Consider the following 10,524-nt stretch of genomic DNA (forward strand, 5'->3'; position numbering starts at 1 on the left):
GGTACTAAATTTGTATGATTCTCAATATAACATGACACTTTAAATTAGTGACGTTTATCTTGAATCGAACGATTTATTCTTGTATTTGCAGGATTCCTATTCATTAATAATTGGTGTTGATGAGAAATTAGTTGGTCATTGCTGCTAAATATTTTACAGCTTGCTGAAGTCTTGCCCATGAGCGGTTGTTCATATTCAAATTTATATTGTGACCTCTAAATGTCTTGAGATCAACTTTTATTGCTTTACGTATATCGATGGATCATTGGTGTTTATCTCTTTAATATCTTCTTTTTGACCGGAGATGTTAAATAAAAAAGATAAAAACAAGAAAATAGTTCTAATCGATTTTAAATTCGACAGAACATAGTCTTACACATATTTGTTGACCTTAATCAGTTTTAGACTGTATAAACCCAATCTGGGTTTCACCATGATGTATTTCATCTATAAATTCTAATGATTTTACATATTTAAAAATAAATTCCAAACAGGAAAACAAATTTATTTATACAAGGTTTTACAAATAACAGCAAGGTAAACGAGATCCGGCCGATGAACGTACTAATCTGACCTGTAGACTGAATCAAATCAAAGAAGCAGTGATAATCAAATTGACTAATAGTTCATAATAAATTTGCCACCACACACATCATATGCCTAATTTAAAATACAGATATTGTGTAATTAAAATTTGCTGTTTCAAAATTTTGGAAATCATTTTAGATTAAGGAATATAACTGCCTCATGAACAACTCTGATTCCTTGGCCGGCTTTGACTATTTTTTTTATATAAGTTTTGAATTTTCAAATATTTTGTCCTCGAGAATCACTAAAGAGACATGTATTATCTAAATGCGCATCTGGATCAATAAAATTGGTACCGTTAATGGCATTATAATTAACACGAAGTGTTTTTTTTTATGCTTCATTCCCTGTTTTCTACAGTTATTAAAGATATTTGCAGTCATTATAGCTTACCATTACAAGGTAAAATATATAAATAGGTATGTTTTTTGGAACATTTATATACGTAAGTATGCGTTTACTTGCTCATATATGAATAATCATAGATTGTTCAACAAAAATTAGAAGAATTACAAGAATAGCCAAATCAACCTAAGAAATTTGTGCGTTTAGGATATTAAGTAAGTTTTCTTTTTAACTATTTTATGTCAAATTTGCCTTGTACATATTTCTTGTTTGCGAACCACATTAAGTGTGACGATCTCCGATGGTCTTGCATATATTTCGTAAAAAAAAAACTAAAATCTGTTCGAAAATGATCCTTTGGCTGAATATCACTTGTAACTATACACCTACTTTTCACCATAGTTCTCACTGATTGAATAACAAAGGAATAAGTTATGAGGTTGCAATAAGGTTTTCCCGACATTCATGGAATTTCAATGATTTCACTAAACACGAAATATTGCATACTTGTATATTGCTAGTCATGTTGCACGTTTTATATTAATAAGAAATGAAGCTGCAAACCAAATGAAGTTGTTAGAAAATAAAAAAAACATTACAAATTAAACAAAATTTACTAAAATCTTTACTTATAAAACAAAAATGCCAACAATCAAACAACAGCTGACATGATAATAATCATGATATTGCAAAGCATCCCATTGCTTTTTTGAAAGCTGAAACTTATGCCTTCTTTATGTTTATCAAGATGGTTATACATGTAGTCATCCGCAAAATGTAGTATTTGTTGCAAAGACATCAAAGCTAGGATGTTCACATTATCATTAAGATCCATCTCAGATTCATAATTTTTAACTGGTAGGATATGTGACCTGGGTAGTCCCATTATCTGTGAAACTCTGTCGACTGTTTCCTTGACTAAAGGACTGTAAAATACATTTGATAAATCCTCCTCTGTTCTCTCACACACCTTGTCTATCTTTGTTAGTAAAACAACTTGTGGAATGCCTACAATGTTTATTAAAATTTAGTGCTAAAATGGTTGAATCAGAATGAATTAATGCACATGACCTCATATAATTCAATTTCCAGTGCAAAATTCATTTAAGTATTTTTCAAAGCTAGGTTTCTTTGATAAAAAAAGAAACAAAAGATACCAAAGGGATATTCAAACTCATAAGTCGAAAACAAACTGATAATGCCATGGCAAAAAACGGAAAACAACAGTACACAAAACACAACATAGAAAACTAACGACTGAGCAACACGAACCGCACCAAAAACCGGGGGTAATTAGTTCAACCATGTATGATATTTTTTTATCGGTTTTCTTAATTCAGAAAAAAATGTCAATGATATTGTGTGAGGCTTCTGTTTAGTTTTATGTTTATAAAACGCTAAAAAAAGAAGACCAAAATTATTATTTTATCTTTTCTCGTCCCATTCCATACTTTGTCGTTTCCAATTAAAATTTAGTACAATGCATTGGAGTGTTATCATTAAACTGAAATAACAAACCCAGTCAATCATACACTTAAAATTTGTTGCATAAATGATAAATGAAATGTGGTAATTTTTATGAATGCTGAAATATTTCATTGCATACTAAAATCAAGTCATTCACTGTCATACCTCTTTGGTTCATGCGCATCTGTAATTTCTTTAACCTTTCAGCGACTTTTTCTGCCATAACGTCAACGGTGGTGCCATCTAAAACAAGCACCACACAGTGAATTGATTCACTGATGTGTGCGCTCTCTACAAAACCTAGTGTGTCCGTTGAAACTGGGACCGATGGATTGAACTGAAAAAAAAGAATGTAAAAAATCATCTTTTCACTTGGTATGTGGCGAAGGACTTTTACGCCAAAAAAAATAAAAATATCGTTAACTTTTCTGTCCAGTATTACATTTTTTGTAATTAGGCATTGCTTGTTCTGAATAAAATTCTCAGATATTGTTCACAGTGTTATTCTAATGACAATGTAATGGCCAATGAAGATAGTTCAATTTTAAGGAAAGCAAAAATGTAGGCATAAAAATTAGGAAGGAAAGGTCGTAGTTTGAAGTTTATATATCTAATGAATCAAATTGTTATCATATATTTGGTCATACTTATAGTCATTTTGATATTATCAGCTCTATACCGTTTTTATAAGTTTTAGAATTTCAAATATTTGGCCTTGAGCATCGTACTGTTGAGACGTTAATTGTCAAAATTCGTATCTGGTGCAGTAAATTTGATACCGTTACTGTTATTGCATTACATAATATATAGAAAAAGTAGCAATTGAAATATAGAACGAGACAGTATGGAAAAACAATCTCGTTGTCCTTTTGTCTGTTAAGCTTGTTTTAAGAAACAACCATGAAAGTCTTTTTACAGCACATTAATTCAAATGGTCAACTTTTCCTCCCTGTTGTCAATTGATATATTGTTGGTTGTGCTCCATTATTATTTTAGGGAATACATAGGAAAAGAATATCGAAAGACTATCATAACCCGAATTACTTGGACTTTGACCTTACAACGCAACACAATTGATTATATTTTCTTTTAGGTATTGAGTTAGTCTAAGATTTATAGATAGAATGAAAACTAAATAATCTCTTTGGAAATATCTATTGAGAATTTCATATCAAGCTTATATTTTTATAATGCAAATACTAGAACAAATTTATTGAAACTTTTATAAAAAATGTTCATAGATATATATATTTTTTAGAAAAAAATTCTTCAGCTAGTATCACGTTTTCTATAATATTTTCAAACTACTCAGATATTCTGAAAAACATTAATATTTGAGATACATTATTGGGTAGGATTATAAAGGTATTTCGAACCCTAAAGCATATGAAGAAATTGAAACATCAATTTTGGGTATCATTGGCATTTTTTGTGAAATTATGCTTTAAAGTTTGTTTGGTGATAATCAATATCACTCCAAGAAGCAAAAAAAAAAAAGAAAACAAGCAATTAACAGAAAACAGCGGTAAAAGGCTAAGGTTTCGGTTGTTTAGTTTTCTATTACCTGGTATCCATCTTGTATATTCCCATCAAGCAAATAACAAATTTCATTCGCATCTACTCCTTGATCAGCTTCAATTCCTCTCGTGTCATGTAGTCGGAAATTCATTGGTTTTCCTCTTATTCCTTTTCTAATTTGGTACATCCGATACTGAAAGGAATAAATGAACACGATAATAGGGAAATAAAGATGCCGATTGGAAATACATGAATTTACTCGCGTCTGTCGTATTACTTTTCAATTTTTTTTGTTGCGTTATATGAAGGCATAATCCTAATATTTAACAGAACAGGGAAAAAATGAGAATGTCATTGATTAATTAGTTTACGATAAAATTTTGAATTTTTGTTGAAAGAATTTTAAGATACATTGTTTCTTAAACATCACTTATAATGTTCTCGTTCGGCTGATTGTTTTCAAGACTGTATATAATTGTGTATCAATAGACAAATGGCCAGAATTAGTAATTGAATTTATCGGGTTACCAAAAACAAGTATATCATAGACTTTGTCGTTCAAGCATTCTCTGGTATGTTCAGAACAGTTGTGACCACTTGAATGTGGTTGTGTTGTGTTTAGAGATTGTAATAGATTAGGTGATATTGATTTATTTATTACATACAAAACTGTCAATATAATAATAAAGCAGAAGAAATTGATATGATTGCGTTATGACGTACAAAACACCATCTGTTGACAACTCTGATGATTGCCATGCTTCTTAAGATCTTCTTTTCACACATAAAAAATATCATATTCTTTTTTTTCCACAATTCGACGTAGCGTTTATTCATATGTAGTCCCATACAAATTTTAGACTACGACAATACTTCAGTAATTAAACATTTAAGCTTACCACAGTTGTAAGGCTATGTTCAGCATTACCACTACAAGCTTAACTTGTTATATAGCCTCTAAATATTGAGTTAATAGTATTGAAGAAACTCGACTTTCCGGAGCCTACTTGTCCCACCAATAGAATCCGTGCTTGAGGAATTTTTAAACCCAGTAGAGGTCTATATTTTTCTATTTTTTCCTTCAGATCAGCCAACAGCTGAAATGACGAGAAACAAATTAATGAAATATCTAATTATCTCAAATGACTGATCGTATGCAAAAAAAAAGTGTAAAGAAAAATAAATAAACGTTTTTATCTATCGTCAGCACACAGGTATTACTGTTGGGCCGGAAGACATATGAAAGAATTCAATTTGAAAATGAATAAAGTTTCGAGGGCCTTATATTTGCAATCATAAGGGTTGCCTGAAAGAAGGTTGTTGATAAAACATCCAAGCTATTGAAAAAGGAATTTTACATGACAAAATTGAAGTCATCTTAAGGAAATTTTAACGTTAAAATTATTTAAAACACAAATATTTTCTTTCTCCTTTGCATAGATTGCATAAGCCATATATTTGGTACAACTTATATATACAAATAGTTATCAAAGGTACCAGGATTAAAATTTAATACGCCAGACGCGCGTTTCGTCTACATAAGACTCATCAGTGACGCTCAGATCAAAATAGTTATAAAGCCAAACAAGTACAAAGTTGAAGAGCATTGAGGACCCAAAATTCCAAAAAGTTGTGCCAAATACGGCTAAAGTAATCTATTCCTGGGATAAGAAAATTCTTTAGTTTTTTCAAAAATTCAAAGTTTTGTAACAGGAAATTTATAAAAATGACCATATAATTGATATTCAAATATATAAAGGAGAGCAAAAAGAAAACCAAAATGACAGAAACAGAACAACACAAACCTTATGAGGTCAACTTTTCCTCCTGAGGGAACGGCAACCTAAGATAAGCATACCAATACCTAAATACTGAGTAAAGGACCGATTCTATTTACAGGGATTGCCTGACAGTCCACTCGCTCTAGACCCAGTTGTCCTAAAATAACGCAAGATGTCATTACGAATTTGTTGATCGAGATCAGTAGGTTGAAAAGTGAGGGGAAAAATACTGTTGATATAAAACGCTTAACACTGCAGTCAATGGTTCCCTCTCCTGAGAAAACTATAAAACTGAAATCATAAGCATTTCCCTAGTAAATTTCAGCGAATCAACATCTTTCGTATATTTTTGTTCGTTGTCATGAGCACATGGGTTTTCTATCATTTCATGCAGCCCGAGGATGTGGATGCTTGGTCCTCTTTTCCCAACAAATATGTTGTTATTCAAAGAGACAAACCTCGAACAATTTTGGGTTTTTTTTTTATGCATAAAAGTATATTTGGAATGCCCAATTAAAGAACATGAACTCTGCAAACCCAACATATACCCTACATCATGCACGAAAGAGGAGATTTTGGAAAACCACAAATACGTCATTCTCTTCTTTGGTATTAACATATGAAAGGACGATAAAAATCTTCAGTCTTTATACTGGATACTTTGACTTCACAAAAACCCTTAAAAAGAACGATAATTCAACTAAACAACTATCTTAATTTCTTATTGTCGTTTATATACAGTAAAAGAGGGTCTTAAAAATGATGTGATGATATATATTCAATCTTCAATCACAATCAAAACAAGTTGGCAGTTTTATACATAATTTAGATTTTTTTTTTCTTCGCCCATCCACCCGTTCTCAATTGAAAGATCGACTGCATTTTCTTGTTTAACAGTAAATGTTTCTACAAAAAAAGGAATCGTAAATATAAATTCTTTGTTTTAAGTCGAAGAAATTTTTACTCTAAAAAAGTAAGAATTTCTATGACTTAAAAAAGAATTTATATTTCTTCAAAGACACTGATGTTATCAATAAGTATATGGGATATTACATCATCAATGATGGATTTTTTTTATCGACAATATTTTGTTGAGTTTGGTTGATTGGTATTTCAACAAAATCAACATGGTTTCGCGTTCTTACATTTTTACAGTCGTATGATTTGTTAGTTTACATACAGTGTCCGATTCTCGATAGTGAAATTTTTCAGTTACTGTTAAAAAGCTGATCAAAGATACAAGTATTATTATACGGTTTTCAATCAATTCTGTTGAAACATAGATCACCAAGTTAGTTCTAGAGATGCTAATCTTTTGACCTTCTTGAAGAGGCTTAATTAATACTTCATAACATCGACCAAACTTATGTTTAAGTTACTTCCTTTAAATTGAATGTAATTACCAAATTATTCCAGAGGAAGGAAATATCATTTTACCAATTTAAAACATATTTGATAGCGTACTGTTATTGGATGTTGGTATAAATGAAATATCCACTACTTTGGTGTTACAGATCTTTATATTTCTATGTATTTGTCTTCCAAACTTATTTTAATAGGTTCTTACCTTTGTGTTCCATTCGGGTGTCTTTCTCCATGGCTCCTCTAAAAGTACAATGACAGCTATATCTAATCATTAAATGTTAAATTATCATTATCATCCCGTATGATGCATTATTTTTTTTTACTTGATTTTCTATTTGATATATGGTATTAGGAAGTTCGTAAAAAGTGTAATGTTATACCATGACTTATATTTTTATTTATTTGCAATTTAATTGATGTAGATAACAATTGCAGGTTATGTGCGTAAATATATATATTTTTTTAATTTTAGACGACATGTCGTAACCACATTCCTGTCCTGTTTATTTCGAATGTGACATAATCGAATTAAACTTATCACCGAATATGTACTTACATAAGCAATAAGACAGATTCCGCATATGGAACAGGAACGATGAACACTTCGTGTGCCGCTTAGATCGACTCTTTTTTTGGTAGGGTTCTTGATGCTCAGTCTTTAGTTTTCTATTTTTGTGTTTTTTTTTGTGTTTTTTTTTCATTTATCGTTATTTTGCTAAGGCGTTGTCAGTTTGTTTTCGACCTGTGAGTTTGAATATCCTTTTTTGTATCTTCCGGATCTCTTTTTTTAATTCATAGATTAAAGTTATAGGCATACTTCTGTTATTAAAACGATTTTAAATATGTTTTGAATATTTTAGATAAAATATATTTTCAAGCCATGAATATCATCAAAGCAAAAATTAAATTCAAATATAAAGAAATTCTAGTAACGTAGATCCAAATGAAAAAAAAGAAAAACTTCAAATATATCTAAATGAATTTCCAAATTTTATCAGACAACAAAGATCTCAAATTAATCAGAAGTTGACTTTATTTTGTTTCGGCTATTCTGTTTATGTCTCCATTGGCCTTATAGCCAATTTAGTATTTATACATCCAGGCTTCGCAATTTTTGTTTTGAGCATTCCTGATGAACATTATCTAAAACAGTGTCAATAACTTAAAAACAACTCTCATCAAATATACCAGGCTTGAAAAGCTAGACCATCACTTGTAAAAACAAATCTGATGACCTTCCGTGTGAGAACACCATGCCTACCCTTCCGACCGGAGCACCTGCTATCACCCCCGGTTTTGGTGGGGTTCGTGTTGCTCAGTCTTTAGTTTTCTATGTTGTGTTATGTATATTGTTGTTTGTCTTTTTGTCTTTTTCTTTTTTTCCATTGCGTTGTCAGTTTATTTTCGACTTATGAGTTTGAATGTCCCTTGTGGTATCTTTCGCCTCTCTTTGTCAAGGTCGTTTATCATCTCCAAAGTAGTAATTCTTTTCTTCCAGTTATTTTGAGGAATAGATAATCGTAATTACAACGTACGTTTCCAAAATCATTTATCTATTTGTTTGTTGGTTTGTTTATCTTTTATATTGATTCAGGTTATGATATATGATAACCTTATTAATTATCATATATAAATATCACTTACGCTCAACTAAATACACTTCAATATCTTTTACTCTCAGGTTGCCATTAGCAATAGACTTATAATTTTCGTCATTCATTGTGTAGGATGATCCAAAATTGGTTTTTCCATTCAAATTGAAAATTGTACCATCAAAGTTAACTTTGCCAGAAAAGGCTTGTAAATCTCGATCACCAAATGTTGGTCCATAGTCGGCATGGTCGTATATACTATTTCGTTAATTAGCAACTGGCATTTTGACCGGTGCCCATGTGCCATTTTGATAAAGTTTGAAGAGGAAAGATTTTGTGTCCGATTGAAAGTTTCCAATACTTCTCCAACTGACCGAAGTGTATCCACCATATATGAAATTATCGTGATTATAAAGGATCGTGACAGTTGGGCCTTTATTGTTACAGGCATTATGGAAAGCTGTTGAAGTACATCCGTCTCCAGAAGCCTTATACAAAAGTGTGTACTTTTTCATGCCACCAATCCACTTTGTCATTTGACTTTGATCTTCCTTTTTGAATTCGACAATCATTTTGATAACCTGCAACCGTGATTAAATTGTTTCGATAATATATTGTCTAATGTGATTTCACTATTCCCTAACTCAATATAACATTTACTTAGTCAAAACGTTATCCAACGATATATTACTTCCTGTTCATTTATACCGAGGTAATGTGAATTCTCTTCTGTCATCCGTGACTTACGTCATATGTCATAACGTATTACTGGTTAGAATCTCCTAGTGTACTTTTATTTCGTAAAAAGACAATTTTCTAGAAATATAAAATTTTCAACAAGTAAGAACAATGTATAAACGAACGAACAAATTCTTGCAATATCTTTATGTCAGCCCGAAATGTTGCTTTACGATTATAACGAAACGGAAATAATCACCGAAAAAGTTGTGGTATGTTTGATATTCAGGTAGTAATAAACATTTAGGTCAAAACAATGAAATTGACCTTCATAATTCTTAACCATATTAACTTCTTTACCTTCTAGCAAATAAACCTTCACTGTTTATTGCATACACAAACATTAGCATGCAATCATGTCATTCAACAGATTTTATCTCTTAATATTTAAAATCGATAAATAATTTTTGGCAATGGCAATAGTCTGTGTTTATTTTCCTTAACATTTAGATAAGATATCTGAAAGGTTAGATTTCACACAAACAATGTGCAGAAAGTAAAATTTCAATCCCTGTGACTGAAACGCATTACCAGAGAAAAACAAATGATACGATTTCCGTATTGATAAATATATTTAAATTTTAGTGTATCCATGGCTGCTGTTTGTGTATATTTACGCGTAAAAATTTTGACGTTGGACAGTTGAATCAACAATTATGAAAAAAAAACAAATTTGCAAAAAGTAGAATTTCAATCCCTATTTAAAAGCATTTATAAAACAATCATATGATTTACACAAAAAAATAGTGTTTTTGAAATAACCACCACTTGCCTCACCAACCTCATCAAAGCTAAAATCTATACCTTATTTTCTGTATCTCAAATAAGGAAGATGAAAATTATATAAGTGTAGTTACAATATTTTGTTATCCAAATTTATCATAATGGTATTTTTTTATCAAATGAAATATTTCTTTCGTGTTTATTCCATCTTATGTAAATTTGTGAATTCATGCTTTTTTAGTTATTTCTTTCTTCTTAGTGTAAGAATTTGCATAAATTATTTTGGCTTTCTGCTCTATGGTTGACAAATTACATTAACGCTGATATTTAACAAGTAAATAACAGCACAACTAATCCTTTATTAATTGCATTGAGGACGTATAAACAACTACCCAAGTTTGGTTCAT

At 30.7% G+C, this 10,524-nt stretch overlaps 1 pseudogene; it reads right to left on the bottom strand.

Moving 5' to 3' along the window:
• Positions 1–1,428: 1,428 nt before the first annotated feature.
• On the bottom strand, positions 1,429–9,370 carry LOC127698896 (interferon-induced protein 44-like; annotated as a pseudogene).
• Positions 9,371–10,524: the final 1,154 nt, after the last annotated feature.

Source organism: Mytilus californianus, unplaced genomic scaffold (genome assembly GCF_021869535.1).
Source record: "Mytilus californianus isolate M0D057914Y unplaced genomic scaffold, xbMytCali1.0.p SCAF_4, whole genome shotgun sequence".
NCBI classification, from domain to species: Eukaryota; Metazoa; Mollusca; class Bivalvia; order Mytilida; family Mytilidae; genus Mytilus; species Mytilus californianus.